Source organism: Microcaecilia unicolor, chromosome 8, assembly GCF_901765095.1.
Source record: "Microcaecilia unicolor chromosome 8, aMicUni1.1, whole genome shotgun sequence".
Taxonomy (NCBI): Eukaryota; Metazoa; Chordata; class Amphibia; order Gymnophiona; family Siphonopidae; genus Microcaecilia; species Microcaecilia unicolor.
In genome coordinates, this window is record NC_044038.1 from 23,749,832 (window position 1) to 23,769,641 (window position 19,810).

Consider the following 19,810-nt stretch of genomic DNA (forward strand, 5'->3'; position numbering starts at 1 on the left):
TTTATAGAACAGTACCTCAGTGGAGATTCCCACTCCCAACTTTGGGTGCAAGGACTTACGCCAACTGAAACCTGGTATAAATCCTGGCACGTTGAGTGCAGATCCCCAGAATTCTTTAACACTGCATGCATCTTTTCAGAATACTCCTGACTAGTCCGTGACCCTCCCATGGCCATGCCCCCTTTTGGGTTGGGTACTTTGGGATTTGGGTGCCCAGGTTTATAGAATAGCGTGCAGTAAGATGTGCATGAAACCCCTAATTGGTGTCAATTAACATTAATAATTGATTGTTACTGTCCAATTATTGATGTTAATTGGCTTATTAATCAGTTAAGTTGCACGCGCTCTTCTGGATCGGGCCCCAATTTGGGCACCCTTTACAGAATCCAGGAGTATAGTGTTCACCACAGAAAAATAATTATTCAATTTTTTTCACCTTTATTGAGTTTCATTTATATCTTGTTGCAATTAAGTAATAACTAAATCAATATGTTTATAAAATGCTTTGGAGGAAGTGCTATATAAACACAAGCAAATGCTATAGAATAATCACTAAATGCTGCTGGGCTACAGCATGAAGCATATGTGTTTTACTTCTCTTAAATGACTGCCTTGGATGAAACCCTGCCTACTGTAGCTCCCTTTAGACATCTGAGATGCATACTGAAAATATTTATATGCATGAGTCATCTCCGGTTTAAAAAATGCTTTCAGACTTGCAAATCTGTCAGGACCCTTAGAATGTTAACGTTCATCAAAATAAAGTTATATTTTCACATGGCACACCATTTGAAGCCCTGCTGGGACAACTTTGATGTGATACACTCATTAAATAGAGCAAATGGCTGTTCTGCCTTCTCAGAGAGCAACATAGGAAAGAAAGAGATGTATTCTTCCTGGCTACTTAGGGTCACTTAGTCAGTTTTCTGCCTTGATAAAACAAAATTCTCTTCAAAGAAATCATGGTTTTTTTTTTCACATATTTGGGAGGAAAAGTGAAACTGCTTCAACTATTCAGAGAACAGCTTCTTGTTTTTCAGTGAAGTGCTGTAAATGAAGTAAAACAGTAACAAGCAAATGTGCATTTCATTAAAAATAAAATCTTCAGATTCACCACAAACTATAAAATGTAGCATGGTCTCTATAGGACTCAATATTCAGATGCCATAGTCTGAATTCCTTTACAACAGTGGCCGCTGTGTTTAAATATGTCAAGCCTCAGTTTATATAGAAAGCAGAGATCAGAATTGACATATCCAGGCTCAGATGTGTCCAGTTCTGGTTCATTATAGAAAATAGAGCCTTTTCTAAAACACCTGCAGGAGTGCATGTGTTATGTCCTGGCATGTGCAGGGGGAGCAGCCATTTTACAAATACCAGTGTTTTTTTTTGTGCCGGTACGCACCGGTACGGTGTACCGGCACCTTTTCCCCCCCAGCGACTCCTGCACCCTTCCTCTCACTCCCCTACTTACTACTACGTCGGACTCGGCAGCGCGAACGGTGCAGGCAGTGATTGAGAGAGGCGGAGTTTCCCTCTGCGAGTTCCGCCTACGTTGTTTCAACTTCCTGTTTCCGCATAGGCAGGACTCGCAGAGGGAAGCTCCAATGCTGCCAGCCTCTCTCAATCGTTGCATCGTTCGTGCTGCTGAGTCCGACGCTGGCAGCCTTTCTATCGCTATGCTGGCAGGCAGTGGAGGAGGAGGACGGACTGGGGGAAGAAGAATCGCTGGACATCGATGGGAGGAGAAGGTAGGGCAGGGCAGGGAAGAGAAAATTGCTGGACATCGATGGGAGAAGAGGGGAGGGCAGGGAAGAGAGAATTGCTGGACATCGATGGGAGGGGAGGGCAGGGATGAGAGAATTGCTGGGCATGGAAGGGAGAGAGGAGAATCGCTGGCCATGGATGGGAGGGGAGGGCAGGGGAGAGAGGAGAATCGCTGGCCATGGATGGGAGGGGAGGGCAGGGGAGAGAGGAGAATCGCTGGACATGGAGGGGAGGGGAGAGAGGAGAATCGCTGGACATGGATGGCAGGGGAGGACAGGGAAGAGAGATTCGCTGGATATGGATGGCAGGGGAGGACAGGGGGCAGAGAAGAATCGCTGGACATGGATGGCAGGGGAGGACAGGGGACAGAGGAGAATCGCTGGACATGGGAGGGGAGGGCAGGGGAGAAAGGAGACATGCTGGATATGGATGACGTGGAGGGAAGAGAGGAAGGAGATGCACATGGATGGGAGGGCAGGGAAGAGAGGAGAAATGCTGGAAATGGATGGATGGAGGGGTTGGCGGGGAGACAGGAGAAATGCTGAACTTAGATGAAGGAGAGGGGAGAGAGTTATTGCTTTATATGGATACAGGGGAGGGAAGAGAGGAGAAATGCTGGACATGGATGGAGGGGAGGGGAGGAGAGAGGAGAAGTGCTGGACATGGATGGAGGGGAGGAAAGAAAAAAAGAAAACGATGCACATGAATGGAGATGAAGGCAAGGGAAGAGAGGAGAAAAACTGCACATGGATGGAGAAAATAGGCAAAAGCTGGATCCATGGTATACCTCCTCCACTCAATCCTATGGAGGAGAACCCAGCTTTTATTTATGGATGTACGGCAAGAAATGAAGAAGAAAGGAGGAAAGTAAAGAAATAAATGGAAAGGAAGCACTGGAAATGGAGTTAAGGGAACAGAGAGCAGCAGAATCAGAGACTGGGACCAATATGGATAGAAAAACAAAGTCGCCAGACAACAAAGGTAGAAAAAAATCATTTTATTTTCATTTTAATGTTTGAAATATGTCCAATTTGAGAATTTACATCTGATGTCTTATTTTGCACTGGGTATACTGGCGCACAGCTTAGAGAAATTATTTATAATGAAAAACAATCACATTATTTTTTTCTCCTATACTAGTATAATATTTTCTATGATGTCTGTTTATATGCGCCATGGCTGGTATAAGGGGTGTGGCTATCATAGGGGTGGAGCCATATGTGATGACCCTGCCCATAATGAGTACCGGCACCTTTTTTTTCTACAAAAAAAGCACTGACAAATACACAAGTGGAAAAGAATCAGCAGAGGAAATTCAGCCTATTATACAGTGGTGGAAATAAGTATTTGATCCCTTGCTGATTTTGTAAGTTTGCCCACTGACAAAGACATGAGCAGCCCATAATTGAAGGGTAGGTTATTGGTAACAGTGAGAGATAGCACATCACAAATTAAATCCGGAAAATCACATTGTGGAAAGTATATGAATTTATTTGCATTCTGCAGAGGGAAATAAGTATTTGATCCCCCACCAACCAGTAAGAGATCTGGCCCCTACAGACCAGGTAGATGCTCCAAATCAACTCGTTACCTGCATGACAGACAGCTGTCGGCAATGGTCACCTGTATGAAAGACACCTGTCCACAGACTCAGTGAATCAGTCAGACTCTAACCTCTACAAAATGGCCAAGAGCAAGGAGCTGTCTAAGGATGTCAGGGACAAGATCATACACCTGCACAAGGCTGGAATGGGCTACAAAACCATCAGTAAGACGCTGGGTGAGAAGGAGACAACTGTTGGTGCCATAGTAAGAAAATGGAAGAAGTACAAAATGACTGTCAATCGACAAAGATCTGGGGCTCCACGCAAAATCTCACCTCGTGGGGTATCCTTGATCATGAGGAAGGTTAGAAATCAGCCTACAACTACAAGGGGGGAACTTGTCAATGATCTCAAGGCAGCTGGGACCACTGTCACCACGAAAACCATTGGTAACACATTACGACATAACGGATTGCAATCCTGCAGTGCCCGCAAGGTCCCCCTGCTCCGGAAGGCACATGTGACGGCCCGTCTGAAGTTTGCCAGTGAACACCTGGATGATGCCGAGAGTGATTGGGAGAAGGTGCTGTGGTCAGATGAGACAAAAATTGAGCTCTTTGGCATGAACTCAACTCGCCGTGTTTGGAGGAAGAGAAATGCTGCCTATGACCCAAAGAACACCGTCCCCACTGTCAAGCATGGAGGTGGAAATGTTATGTTTTGGGGGTGTTTCTCTGCTAAGGGCACAGGACTACTTCACCGCATCAATGGGAGAATGGATGGAGCCATGTACCGTACAATTCTGAGTGACAACCTCCTTCCCTCCGCCAGGGCCTTAAAAATGGGTCGTGGCTGGGTCTTCCAGCACGACAATGACCCAAAACATACAGCCAAGGCAACAAAGGAGTGGCTCAGGAAGAAGCACATTAGGGTCATGGAGTGGCCTAGCCAGTCACCAGACCTTAATCCCATTGAAAACTTATGGAGGGAGCGGAAGCTGCGAGTTGCCAAGCGACAGCCCAGAACTCTTAATGATTTAGAGATGATCTGCAAAGAGGAGTGGACCAAAATTCCTCCTGACATGTGTGCAAACCTCATCATCAACTACAGAAGACGTCTGACCGCTGTGCTTGCCAACAAGGGTTTTGCCACCAAGTATTAGGTCTTGTTTGCCAGAGGGATTAAATACTTATTTCCCTCTGCAGAATGCAAATAAATTCATATACTTTCCACAATGTGATTTCCGGATTTAATTTGTGATGTGCTATCTCTCACTGTTACCAATAACCTACCCTTCAATTATGGGCTGCTCATGTCTTTGTCAGTGGGCAAACTTACAAAATCAGCAAGGGATCAAATACTTATTTCCACCACTGTACATATATGTCAGCCATTTTGGATACTTGTACAGTGGGGGAAATAAGTATTTGATCCCTTGCTGATTTTGTAAGTTTGCCCACTGACAAAGACATGAGCAGCCCATAATTGAAGGGTAGGTTATTGGTAACAGTGAGAGATAGCACATCACAAATTAAATCCGGAAAATCACATTGTGGAAAGTATATGAATTTATTTGCATTCTGCAGAGGGAAATAAGTATTTGATCCCCCACCAACCAGTAAGAGATCTGGCCCCTACAGACCAGGTAGATGCTCCAAATCAACTCGTTACCTGCATGACAGACAGCTGTCGGCAATGGTCACCTGTATGAAAGACACCTGTCCACAGACTCAGTGAATCAGTCAGACTCTAACCTCTACAAAATGGCCAAGAGCAAGGAGCTGTCTAAGGATGTCAGGGACAAGATCATACACCTGCACAAGGCTGGAATGGGCTACAAAACCATCAGTAAGACGCTGGGCGAGAAGGAGACAACTGTTGGTGCCATAGTAAGAAAATGGAAGAAGTACAAAATGACTGTCAATCGACAAAGATCTGGGGCTCCACGCAAAATCTCACCTCGTGGGGTATCCTTGATCATGAGGAAGGTTAGAAATCAGCCTACAACTACAAGGGGGGAACTTGTCAATGATCTCAAGGCAGCTGGGACCACTGTCACCACGAAAACCATTGGTAACACATTACGACATAACGGATTGCAATCCTGCAGTGCCCGCAAGGTCCCCCTGCTCCGGAAGGCACATGTGACGGCCCGTCTGAAGTTTGCCAGTGAACACCTGGATGATGCCGAGAGTGATTGGGAGAAGGTGCTGTGGTCAGATGAGACAAAAATTGAGCTCTTTGGCATGAACTCAACTCGCCGTGTTTGGAGGAAGAGAAATGCTGCCTATGACCCAAAGAACACCGTCCCCACTGTCAAGCATGGAGGTGGAAATGTTATGTTTTGGGGGTGTTTCTCTGCTAAGGGCACAGGACTACTTCACCGCATCAATGGGAGAATGGATGGGGCCATGTACCGTACAATTCTGAGTGACAACCTCCTTCCCTCCGCCAGGGCCTTAAAAATGGGTCGTGGCTGGGTCTTCCAGCACGACAATGACCCAAAACATACAGCCAAGGCAACAAAGGAGTGGCTCAGGAAGAAGCACATTAGGGTCATGGAGTGGCCTAGCCAGTCACCAGACCTTAATCCCATTGAAAACTTATGGAGGGAGCTGAAGCTGCGAGTTGCCAAGCGACAGCCCAGAACTCTTAATGATTTAGAGATGATCTGCAAAGAGGAGTGGACCAAAATTCCTCCTGACATGTGTGCAAACCTCATCATCAACTACAGAAGACGTCTGACCGCTGTGCTTGCCAACAAGGGTTTTGCCACCAAGTATTAGGTCTTGTTTGCCAGAGGGATTAAATACTTATTTCCCTCTGCAGAATGCAAATAAATTCATATACTTTCCACAATGTGATTTTCCGGATTTAATTTGTGATGTGCTATCTCTTACTGTTACCAATAACCTACCCTTCAATTATGGGCTGCTCATGTCTTTGTCAGTGGGCAAACTTACAAAATCAGCAAGGGATCAAATACTTATTTCCCCCACTGTATATATGAATGCTGCTAATTAAATACAGAGGCCACAATCTTTATTTAATTTCAATTTGTAAGGGAAAATAAACAATGGGGATTAAGAAAGATAACTCCCATAATCCCTTCTGTACAGGGCTAGCTAAAATTAGTACTTCCAGGGAACAGCTACAAATCCCTCATGTGGAAATATTAGGTCCTACACATCCATTCCCTTTATGAAAGGGAAATACATGTGTAGATTTTTGACCTGTCCAGGCGACACCCCCTTACAAATTTCTACATATTTTGGGCATCCACATCTAAACTGAGCCTCTTCTAAAATCACCATTTATACATGGATATCATTTCCATATGTAAATGCCAGAATTTTCCAATGGAAATTACAAATAAGGCTTCTAAAATAACCCTCATTATGTATATACAGCATCACTACCAAGACAGTGAGTGGTACTTAGATTGTAAGCTCTTTGAGCAGGGACTGTCTTTTGTGTATGGTGTACAGCGCTGCGTATGCCTTGTAGCGCTATAGAAGTGATAAGTAGTAGTAGTAGTATTGAATATATGTGGACAGTGGTAATTACTGCCAGCTCTATGGATAGTGGTAATGCTCAGAGCTATCCATACAGCTATGCAGTTCAAATTAGGACAGTCTTTTTGCTGTCATTAATTAATCTACATTATTGACAATCTGCAGAGTTAGGCAGAACTCCCAAGTTCCACCCTCCTTTAACTCAGTACTACTACTTATCATTTCTATAGCGCTACTAGATGTACGCAGCGCTGTAACTCAACTCAGTACTATCCAAATAGTGCTGGGACAATATCTAAGAATTTTCAGCAGCACTGTACATAAGTGTTGCCATACTGGGACAGACCGAAGATCCATCAAGCCCAGCATCCTGTCTCCATAGTATGCTGAAAGTTCACAGACAGAGGGTTTATATATTCAGCAGCCACTGCTAGAAGCATAAGCTTAATCTACTCTGTCACTTATGAACCTTAATGCAATACCACTTTGCATTTCTCATTCCGGAAATGGCGATCGCCATTACGGAATAATGTAAGCCACACTGAGCCTGCAAATAGGTGGGAAAATGAGGGATACAAGTGCAACAAATAAATAAATATATCCTTTTGGAACATCAAGCTATATATACCTAAATTTCTTTTTAGATTTTGATAAATAAGTGTAAAACAGTTCTCCACAGTGGTGATACAAACTTGGATAAGCATATCATTAATCCCTGCAGGGCAAACTCTACCAACATTTCTTATGTAATTTCAGTTGTTAGACTTTTAATATTTATTATGTTTTAGGGGCCTTTTTTTTTTTTTTTTACTAAAGCTTAGTGTGTGCTAAGTGCCATGTGGTCCAAAGGACATGCAGCATTCAACATGCTCTAATTCCAAAGATAAAGGGCGAACGGCCTGTCCAGAGCCCAAGTATAACAGGGGTAGAGGCTTCAACAGATGCCGGCCTGGGCAGTGACGGCGGTCTTTGGGTGAAGCTTAGCTTGCCAAGGCTGTGTCAAAGAGCGCATAGGTTCAGGTTACGGGGATGCTGGCGACTTTCAAGCAGGCAGTGGCAGGAAGGATCTATCTATTAGATCCTTCCTGTTCCTTGGCAGGGAGGAGCTGCGGGTGAGGTTTTTAAGGCAGGACTTCCATGGGGCAGGGCTCTTCTTGCCCCTCGGAGGTGGCCTGCTTCCCCTCCCACCCTCCCCATCATTTGGCAAAGTCTGGCTCGTCACACTTTTGAAGGAGGGTGCCCGAGCTAATCGCAGCCTCAAAGGAGGTCCTCAGCGTTCACCCCGCGGTCAACATTATTAGGTCTATGCTTGCACTACAGGATTAGGGGTCTAGGCCTGTACCTTGCTCTAGCTGGCAAGGTCCACTGATGTTTTGTTATGCTTATACATAGATCGGGTAAGGCAAGTTTCCACCAACACACGAAGCTGCAGCCAAGTATTTCCAATAAATGTTGTTATCTTGAACTATGTTGTTGTTTTATTTATTGTTGTTTAGCAAGGAGAATAAATGGTCTCACATCCCCTCCTATTAGTATGCACTAAACTTTAGTGCAAGGGCCTCTAAATGTATTTGTATGTGTTTTGAATGTCATCTAAGAATTTTTTTATTATAATATTGTACTTGTAAAATGCTGTAGACTTCTAGCTAATGGCAATTAATAGAAGGAAATGATAAATAAATGATCACACAGTTATGAGAATAGAAATAATGTCTATTCTCAGAAATCAGGTGGTAATATTTCCAGATGGGTTTTGTGCATTCCATGAGAGGAATGAATCTTGCTCCTATGCTAACATATGCTGAGATGATCTCAGTCTCAGGTTTGCTGCTGATAGTCATTTCAACACTTGCAGTGTGCCAAAGAGAGAGCCTCCCTCTGGAGTTCATAAGGAGTAATATATATAGGCAACGGATGAAAGTATACTTGGAATTTCTTTTTAAATCGGGCTGGTGGTGTCAACACAAGTGGGACAATTTCTTTGTCTTTCCTTCACCTTCCCTTGGTCTCTTTGGTTTCTGGTTGCATCTTGATACAACACCATTGGTTACCCGTTAGATACTGGATCATTTATAAAACAGCATTTCTGATTTTCAAGGCTTACAGAATAGGTGTCCCTGATTATGTCTTGTCTTACTACCCCTTACTCGCCTGCTAGGGTTCTCCGCTCTTTCAATGATCACCGCCTAGTACTATCTAGTCCTAAACTTGCACACCTGGAATCTATTATGGAGCTTTTTTCTTCCTTTTCCCCCACACCTGGAATAATCTTCCCCTTTCTCTTTGCAGTGACTCTTCCTTAAATACTTTCAAATCCAATTTAAAAGCCTGGCTTTTCAGACAAGCCTTTGACGAGCTAGCATAGCCAGTACTTACCTCTAGCTTGAAGATTTTGAGAATTTTTTTTTTTAGTATTGTTAGTCTCTGTCAGTCTCTGTGTGCTGATTCTCCATGTTTGTCTTTGTATGAATGGATATCTTTCCTGTTTTTTAATGGAGTTCTTTTCCTTTTTTAAATGTATTTTTAGCCTGTACGCCGCTCTGCTCTGCCTTGACAGCTAGAGTGGTCTAGCAAATTATAATAAACTATAAACTATCTGTTGGTACAGAAGATTTTTCTCTTTCTTTTAGCTACTTGGTTCTGACATTTCTATTAGCAATGTCATTCTTGTGTTTTTTGACTTTAGCACAATATTCAGTTTTCTTGCATGGAGCTTTTTAACTGGTGCAAATGGAGATATCCCAGGTGATCAGTACTTCTTCATTCTTCACAATTCAGTCAGGGTCATGATCCCAGTTTCGTTCTGGTATGGCAACATTAGTGTTTACGCAGGGGAAAATATTCAGCCAGTGTGATCACTGAGTTAAAGTTTAAGGACCAGCACTGGTGTTTAAATTAATACAAATACTCAGTGTTGCTCTCTGTATAAGGTGGTACCGAATATACATGTAGGACATTATTTGAGATGCACATCCATGGGTATATTGCATACATGTCTATAAACCAACTTTAAAAAGCTGCTATTTACACATGGATATCCAAATCACATAAAGATTTCAAGGGGGAGACATTCCCCCTATTACAAAGGGAATAGGTTATGTTCACCTCCAAAATGAAATCCAGTTAAAAATGATACCTCACTATTTAATTGTGACAGTTATACGTATAGGTTTATAAAATGGGGCAACTACACATGGAAGTGGTGTCACTTACATGTGAGAGTTGTAAAATCAACACTTCCAAATGTAGGTGCCAAAACCCTCATATAGAAGATGCCGGGTCTGTTCATTCTTTTGTTGTATATTTTTGTAAAATACATGTTGCCGGCAAATAAAGTAAATGACACTGGCTGCACATACTATAGCAGAACGTGTTTATCCAGTCCTATCCTAGCTAAGATAAGTTTAAGCAACTTTCTTTAAACTAGTCCCTTATTTTCTTACTCCTGTTACTCTATCTTACCTATCTATATGTTCTATCTTTGCTTACACCCTATGCTGTCTATTAAATATTTTATTGTGTATTATGCTGACATTGTAATGTAGCATACCATGCCATTTATTTATTAGAATTTATTTACCGCCTTTTTGAAGGAATTGACTCAAGGCGGTGTACAGTAAGAATAGATCAAACATGAGCAGTAGGCAATTACAGCAGTAAAAATATTCAAATAACAATAAAAAGTATGGCCTAGTGTACTACTTACAATGTCAACACAATACGTAATAGAACATTTTAATTGATAGAGAAGAGTAAAGCAAAGATGGAACATATAAAATAGGTAAGAGAGTAAGAAGAGTTAGAAAGTAAGGTGATTAATTTAAAGAAAGTTGCACATGAGGTCAGAGATGGTTTAATATTATCTCAGCTAGGGTAGGAGGGTATTGTTTGAATATTTTTACTGCTGTAATTGTCTATTGCTTATGTTTGACTTATTCATGAAGTACACCGCCTTGAGAGAATTCCTTAAAAAAAAAAGCGGTAAATAAATCCTAATAAATAAATAAATACATACATACTTTTAGAAAAATCTTTGCATCGGCAGATCCTTTTCTAAAATACCATCAGAATTGAGCACATCCGCATTTGGATGTCTCAAATCTCAATTTGATCTTTGCTTTCTGTGTAAAATGTGGCCTATAGTGCGGTGACCTTACCAATACTGTTTAGTTTAGGACTGCTATTCAGGGTTTTATTTTTAAGAACAGCATGTCCTGGTAGCTCTGTATTTTATGGGTGACAATAAGGGTTTCCTGAATACAGCTTGTGTTGAGTTACTACTGATAAGGTATGAACTGAATCCAAATTAATAAAAAAATACTAAAAACCATAACCAATGTCTTCTGGGCCATAGACAATACCAGCTGACAACTGCAGATTCTTCACTGTAGCTTAGTTTAGGGTTTAGAGACAAAAATGTCATCTGTAAGTGATTTTGCATTGTCTATTCTGTCTTTCAAGTTATTTAAAATACTGTATTGTCAACAAATGAAGCTGTGTCAAATGTGCCTCTAACTGTGGGATATAAAGTTGTATTCTCACCTCTAAAACTTTCAAAACAAACTTTTCTATGAATCATTCTGAATCTTTTTAACAAGAGAGATGCTAAAAAAAAGGCAAGTTGCTAAGGCAGCAGGATAAATCAGTCATAAAAGTGGGTGACATCTGATGGTGCCAGAACTAATGGCTTTCATAGAGGGATTTTCTAAGCAAGCATGGGACTTCCCCTCTTGCACAGCTGCTCCCTCATGAGTTCCCTCTCTCTGATTAAGAGCTTAGAAATCAACTTCTTGGGAAGGTATACGTGTACGGACAGCCCTCATTAAGTCTAAACAATTTCTGTACCCTTCATCAACAAGAAAGATGGATCAGCCAAACAAGTGGACAATCTCATAACAGAGATTACCTTATTTCAATTTGCTTTGGTTTTCTCAGGGCACCCTGACAGCTAATGTTAGATGGTGTTAACTATTAACTGAAAAGACCTTGTAGAACTGCTTGTCCACATGCACTGTCTATCCTAGACAAATTGGTCAATATTTAAACACACAGCAAGTGTATGTTTAAAATACCAGATGTAGAAGTTAAACAGCCCATGTATATTCAGAGCCCTCTATCAACGTAAGTGGAGGCACTGAATATATGTGGACAGCAGCAGCCACTGTCACTATCCATATAGTAAAGTGGTTTCCTGAATATCGTTTTTCGCTGTTTTGGGAATGATCTTGCACACTTTGAAGTTGCCACATACACACATGCCCTGGGAGGAGGTAATACACAATCCTCCTAATTCTATAAAAGCTGCCAAAAACTGTGTGCACAAATTTGGGTGTGTGCTCAATTTAAGTGCACAATTGAACAAGCTAATTAGCACCAATTATTGCTATTAGATTTAATTGGCATTTACGCAGGTAAATTTAGGTGCGGGATCCATGTCTACAATTTGTGCACGATCTGCAAAATGCAGAGTGGAAATGGGAAGGTCATGGGCATAACGGGGGCGTTTCTAAAATTTATGTGCATTGTAGAATAATGGGGATACGCGCAATTAGGCGAGTACATTTGCACCATGTTTCAGCTGGTACAAATGGCCTTTAGGTGCAATTCCCGGGCGTAAGCTCAATTCTATAAACTGCACCTAACGTTATGCGTGGCTTACAGAATAGTGCTCTTTTTAGTCACTGATTGTTTGACACCATATGTAGAATCTAGCCTGATATGTTACTCTGTGTTCGAGGTTTCATGACATTCAAGCATGTTAAACTTGGCTTTCACTAGTAATCACACACAGTCATAGAGGTGTGGAAGGGGGGCTTGGGGAGGGCGGGATGGGGTTTGAGTGAATGAATAATAAAGATGTATGTATGGGTGGTGGGGTAATGTATTAGAAAATGTTTTATATGTGGACTGTATGATGTATGCCAGCTTAGGTAATAATAAAAAAGAAAGGGCAATCTGCGAATGCAGGGCTCACAAATGTGACATGGACTTTTTTATTTTTTTTAATTTATAAGAAGTCTTTATTAATTGTATAGGCAGGGAATACATGACAGAATACAATATGCCACCAAGAACATCACTACAGCTTGCCCATGGAAAACAATGCAGGAAACGAAAATTCCCTCCGACCCATACATAAGAACGTATGCAAATACAACTTCAAAACTTTTCAGGTTTTTAACATAATGAACATATAACTTCCTCTATCCCATCCCCAACTCCCTCCCACCCCTCCCTCTCCCTCAATACACCAATGAGACCCGCCAAATGACTTCCTAATGGAGGGGTACCAAAGTCCAGCCAAACAAGAGTAACACAGAACAGTGCTTTGTAAATGGCTCCCAAATAGATTCCCAAACATGCCTCCGATGTCTACGCTCTGCCAAGAGACATTCCATCTCACAAATATACCACAATTTATTAAGCCACTTCGTTATTGGGGGAACAGATTGTTGCTTCCAATGAGCTGCAATCAGCACATGAGCTGCACCCATAGCATGGCGGACCAGTGTGGCTTGAGAAAGGCTTAAGCCCGGTAACTTTTGGGGGAAAAGGAAATATACTGGCGCCCACGGAATAGGATGCCCCACCCACTTCTGTAATCTGTAAGAAATGGCTTTCCAAAAATTTTAACAGAAGACCTCCACACATGTCCCATTGTTCCCAATTCGCCGCATCCCCTCCAGCATTCGCCCGACAAGGCTGGGTAAATGATTCAAAGCCGGGCAGGTGTGAGATACCAGCAAAACAATACTTTTAATGCATTTTCCTTAAAAGGCACATAGAGAGACACCTTCGCTGCAGCCTTCTCCAGGACCCCAAACTTGTACTTTTTAATTTTTAACGCTATATGCCACCATCCATCATAGACCCCAACAAGGCACATACTGGGGTCTCAGGCTGGTGTGGCTTCTATGTTTCATTGGCTAGCTGCTTTACTGGGTTGTTTATATCTTTGCTTAAGAATGCATACTTATATTCTGCCTCAGATTGCTTTTTGTGCTTCTGTAATGTTGACATTACAACAAGAAGTAAATAAATAGTAATTTTAAAAAGCATACTGGATGGCTGACTGGGTCGGGGTTAGGTTCTCATGTTTTGTAAAATGTTTTTCTATGCTGGTTCATCGTTTAATGGCTTTCTTCCTGTTGTGAATAAACATGATTGGAAAACAACAACAACAACAACAAAAGCAGTACTGGAGCAAAAGCAGTACTGGACCCTCCAAACCCTGTGCCTGCCAAACATCCTACTCTCAAATGCAGAGACAAGGACAGCGGTGATATGGCGAAAACAAATGACAAAGAAAAGAAGCATAACCTAGCAACACCAGGGCAAGGGGTAGCCAGGTTGATTCTGGCAGGCTTCAACAACCTAGAAACCAGGGTCCTAGATGGGTGGATGATCAAGCACAGCCTCACAAATTTTATGAGAGGTGCATGTGGGAAAGAGATAGGAGGATTAAGTATAGAATCTTATATGGTAATGTATCCAGGATGGCAGAGGACCAGTCAGAAAGTAATCAAAAACTGTACTTGTACTAACTTGTCCAGATAGTTATCTGGATACCAATGCTGAATATCAGTGGTACTCAGATAACTTCTAACTTTGCCCTGGCTCCACCCCGGCACTACCTGGATTGGTCAGTAATGATTTTCAGTGCCATTATCTGGATAATGCCATTGAAAATCTGGACACAGGCCTGGTGAATGGCACTTATTGACCCGCTTCTTTGCAAGACCCATTATTTTTAATTGATAGAATATAATTTAACCTGATATAGACTTGAAGCTTAACAATGCAAATGAATGACACAAATGATACATACCATCCGGCCAATATTCAGCCAGCAGCGGTCAGTGCTTTTATGTCTGCCGCAGGCTGCATTCCTGGATATTCAATGCCGGGCTTATGATCTGAACATTTTTCTGCAATAATGGAACATAGTAAAAACATCCAGGGGAAAATTTTTTGGCTACACCTATTTCAATAACGACTAAATGCCAAAAAGGTGCCCAAAGTGACCAGATGACTACTGGAGGGATAAAGGCATGGCCCCCTTAATCTCCCAATGGTCACTAACTCTGTCCCCGCCCCCCTCCAAGAGGTGAAAGTGGCGGTACATATCAGGCTGTATGACAGCTGCAGATATAATGGCCATACCTCTTAAGAGCAGCAAGTAGGCATCCTGGAGTAGCCTACTGGTCAGTGCAGTGGACTGTAGAGCAGGGCCACCGAGAGGGGGCGCAAAATTCCCCATGCCCATCTTCCAAGGGGACCTGGTGCTGCGGTCTGTCTCTCTTCTGCACCTGTCGCGACCCAGGTGATTGCAATAACCCGGTCCCAGCACACAGGATCAAGAGAGAGAGAGAGACAGACCCCCCTTGAAGGCCAGACGCACTGACGCAGGAAGGTAGGGAGCAGGGTGGCAGCCGCGGCAACCCTGCCCCAGGCCCAGCTCTGTCTCTCAGCGGCCCTGCTATAGAGAAGGGGACCCAAGCCCATATCCCACTCTAATTAGTTCACTTGTAGTGGAATGTGTGAGTGCCCCCCAAACCACAAAATACCTACTGAACTCACATATAGGTGATACCTGCAGGCATACAGACTATTGTAGTTAAGATGTGTTTTACCACTAAATCATGCTGTTTTAGCACAGGTTCCATTTTATGCAATGAGATCTAGTTACTAACAACTGGGGATAATAGTAAAATAACAAGTTGTAATTGTAATCCACATTGATAACAGCTTTCTTTTGATAGGTAAAAGCATACTTCCTATATTCACTATGTCATGGCATGGGGCTAGTTATATTAGATTTGAAACCTGTGAAAATCCTTACCCCAAGTCCAAAACATTTCCTTTATATTCAGAACCTTTCCTCTCATCCACCACCCAAACATGTTATTCCATATGTATGTTATTTTGCTGTTGCTAATTAGCAAAACATTCTTCACATTTGCACATTCTAGGTCTAAAGAATAGGAGCTGTAATAAAACCACTTTAATGACAAACTATAAAACGCAATTAACTCAACAATTAAAAAGTAAAGTTTCTTTAATAAATTGGCTATTTTCTTTAATAATACAATTGCTGCTGCTCTATTTTCAGATCTCTGCAGTATGGATCAAATGCTATTAATTCTAATTTATGTACAAATATTTTCTATACATTTTGTATTACATATAAAGGGGTAGCCACAGTCATCTGTTTTATTTATATACATATATTTTTTTTTTTGGGGGGGGGGGTAATGTTAATTTAAATGAATGTCAAAATCATTTAGGGCCCTAATTACTAAGGTGTGCTAGTGTTTTTAGCTAGCATTAGTGTGTGCTAATTTTTAGCGTGCACTAAAAACGTTAGCACACCTACAGCGCAGCTTAGTACACAGGGCCCTTAGTGTGAAGAAGCTAAAATTTGGGAAGACATATCCCAATTAAAAATCAGCCATCCCTTTAATTTATTACTATTATTTTTAATTGGTGCTTGTATTCGAATACAACAGTACTGTGGCTGTTGGAACTTGTCTGTGAGGTCACTGCTAAACTGCAGCTCCCTATCTGACACTTTAATCATCTCACTGCAGGAAAGCAGCTACGATGTCAATACTGAAATTTTCTGCCTTCAAGAATATTAAAAGCCAAGGTCCTACTATCATAGTATTACATTAAAAATAGGTAGTTTATTTTTTTTAAGACATGTGGTTTCCAGAACTGTAGCTTAATATGGAAACAGATTACAGGGTTCAGTTATGGTACAGGCTTAAAAATAAAATCTGTGGTTTGGTTCCTTTAACTCTCTTTTTTGATAAATTATAAAACATTACTTATTTTAGCTCAACAGAAAATTCTGAAACATAAATGAAGTAGTCCATATTAACGCTGTTTAGCTGGTAGGCCTTATTTGGCAGAGACATGACTTAGTAATATAGTACATAACTAAGCATCTGCAAGTTTATTTACTGTAGCAATTTCCTGTTTGCTTTGATAAAGTAGCAACAGCAAAGAACCCCACCAGGGAGAGGTAAAAATCTAAGCAAAAAGAAAATAGAAACCAATCCCAATCAAGGCAATAGAGACTCCTGTCACATCTTCAATTGTTTCCTTCGACTCCTTCCTCTCCTTCTCTGCACATATTCAGCAGATTGCTAAAACCTGTATATCACCACCAAAATCCACCCTTTCCTTTCTGAGCACACTACCAGAACCCTCATCCACACTCTTATCACCTCTCGCTTAGACTATTGCAACTTGCTTCTCACAGGTCTCCCACTTAGCCATCTCTCTCCTCTTCAATCTGTTTAAAATTCTGCTGCACGACTAATATTCCGCCATGTCGTTATGCTCATATTAGCCCTCTCCTCAAGTCACTTCACTGGCTTCCTATCCATTTCCGCATACAGTTCAACCTCCTCTTATTGACCTATAAGTGCATTCACTCTGCAGCTCCTCAGTACCTCTCCACTCTCATCTCTCCCTACATTCCTCCCCAGGAACTCCATTCACTGGGTAAATCTCTCTTATCTGCACCCTTCTCCTTTACTGCTAACTCCAGACTCCGTTCCTTTTATCTTGCTGCACCATATGCCTGGATTAGACTTCCTGAGCCGGTAAGTCAAGCTCCATCTCTGGCCGCCTTCAAATCTAAGCTAAAAGCCCACCTGTTTGATGCTGCTTTTAACTCCTAACCCTTTTCACTTGTTCAGAACCCTTATTTTATCATCCTCACTTTAATATTCCCTTATCTCTTGTTTGTCCTGTTTATCTGTCCTAATTAGATTGTAAGCTCTGTCGAGCAGGAACTGTCTCTTCATGTTCAAGTGTACAGCGCTGCATATGTCTAGTAGCGCTTTAGAAATGATAAGTAGTAGTAGTAGTTTGTGATAAGGGAGAATTCAATATAAACTGCACCTGCAGCAGAACCAACTTTCAATGAACCATGCCGTGCGATATGGCTCACATGAATGCTCTATACATCATCATTGTCCCTTGATAAGAGTGGTAATGTGAAAAACAAAACGTGTTCTCCTGAATTTCAAGGGGGACCATGTTGCTTTTTTATTCCTGAGAGAACAATTTTGGATTTATGAGTTATGTTCCGTAACCCCTTCAGGGTTAAATGACTTTATAGAATGGAATGTCTACTACTACTACTACTATTTAACATCTCTAAAGCGCTACTAGGGTTACGCAGCGCTGTACAATTTAACATAGAAGGACAGTCCCTGCTCAAAGAGCTTACAATCTAAAGGACAAATGTACAGTCAGTCAAGTAGGGGCAGACACATTGGGGCAGTCTAGATTTCCTGAAAGGTATAAAGGTTAGGTGCCGAAAGCAACATTGAAGAGGTGGGCTTTGAGCAAGGATTTGAAGATTGGTAGGGAGGGAGCTTGGCATAAGGGCTCAGGAAGTTTATTCCAAGCATAGGGTGAGGTGAGGCAGAATGTTTCTTTGTCAATAAAGTTAAATGTGGATTTGCTAATGTCATAATGTTTGACAGAAGATTGTATATTTCAGGCGACGACTGCTACCACGAGATTCATCTCACACTTTGCCAATTTTGAAAAAGAGATTGGAGTGTGTTTCCATGGGCTTATATTGCACCTAATGTCCCTGAGGAAGGAGTTTCCGAAATAGGATTCTCTGTTGGACATTCTGCTTCAGCGGAGAGTTCAGATAAGTGGTCACCTCTGCTGTTTTTGAATGTTTTTTTTTGTGCTTACCTTGTGATCCATTATAATTTGAGCAGCTGGATTATTATACTTCATACAGCTAAATAAGCTGATTGTAGAGACTCTAGCACATTTATTTGGGTGGTATATATAAAAAATAAGAAAAAGCACAAATAAGTTTTTGTTTTGTTTTTCACATTACCACTCTTATCAAGGGAGAATAGTGATGTATAGAATGATCACGTGAGCCGTATTTCACAGCGTGGTTCATTGAAAGTTGGCTCTACTGCGAGTGCAATTTATACTGAATTCTCCCTTATCACAAACAATTAATTATACAATTGAAGGTGTGACAGGAGTCTCACTTGCCTTGATTGGGATTGGTTTCTATTTTCTTTTTGATAAAGTAGTAGCACTACATAAGCTTCTCTTCAAAGTTATACTGAACTATAAGCATCTCAAACATGATTTGAAACAGAGCCTACTAATCCAGTCTTGGGTCATCTCTGAAGGGAGATTAACTGTCATGAAAGAAGTTTGCCACATTGGATGACAAAAATATCACTTTGACAACAGACTCTGGGGTTTACTGCTGTCGTCAACATTACACATGTAGACCAAGATGGATTTGACATTGGGCCACCAAAGAAAGCCCATTACTTAATGCAATTGTATAAATTGGTGCTTCCTTTTAGGCTATCTAATCTATAATTTTATTTATGCATTCTTGTATTCCACAATTATCCAAAAACGAGTTTTGGTTCAATGTGGCTTACATTTAGTAATGATTAGAGATTACATTTATGCATTACAATTACAGAGTTGTGTGGTACAGTGTTGTTAACAAAATTTTGTTATTGCACATAAATTAATCATACAATTTCTTGAAAAGATGGGTCTTCAGATCTTTTCTGAATTGGAGATAGTTTGTGTTGCTTCTTATGATCTTGGGAATTAAGAACCACCATTTAGAGCCCAGGTAGCTAAATCCCTCCATGTAGATGGATTTGTAGATTATGTTTTTGAAGTTGGGCAGGTGGAGTAGTAAGTGACCCCCCCTGGTTCCTGGATTTACACTTCTTTGTGATAGTGTAATCAGGTCTAGCATATAGTCTGGAGACATGTCATACCTGCCAGTGAGCCTTCTCAGGAGTAGCTCCCACGCTCTGGAATTTATTCCCAGAGGGGCTACGTATAACTTGAGACTACCCCAAGAAGCGGGTGAAGGCCTGGCTCTTCTCCCAAGCCTTTAATACATAAGGTGACTGACTATACACTCATTCTGCACCTGGACTAGATTGCTATACA

At 41.5% G+C, this 19,810-nt stretch overlaps 1 protein-coding gene across 1 annotated transcript in view; it reads right to left on the reverse strand.

The window, feature by feature from the left end:
* The window catches only part of FAM20C (FAM20C golgi associated secretory pathway kinase), a 155,426-nt gene that overhangs the window by 78,015 nt on the left and 57,601 nt on the right, over positions 1 to 19,810 (reverse strand). The window lies entirely within an intron of this gene.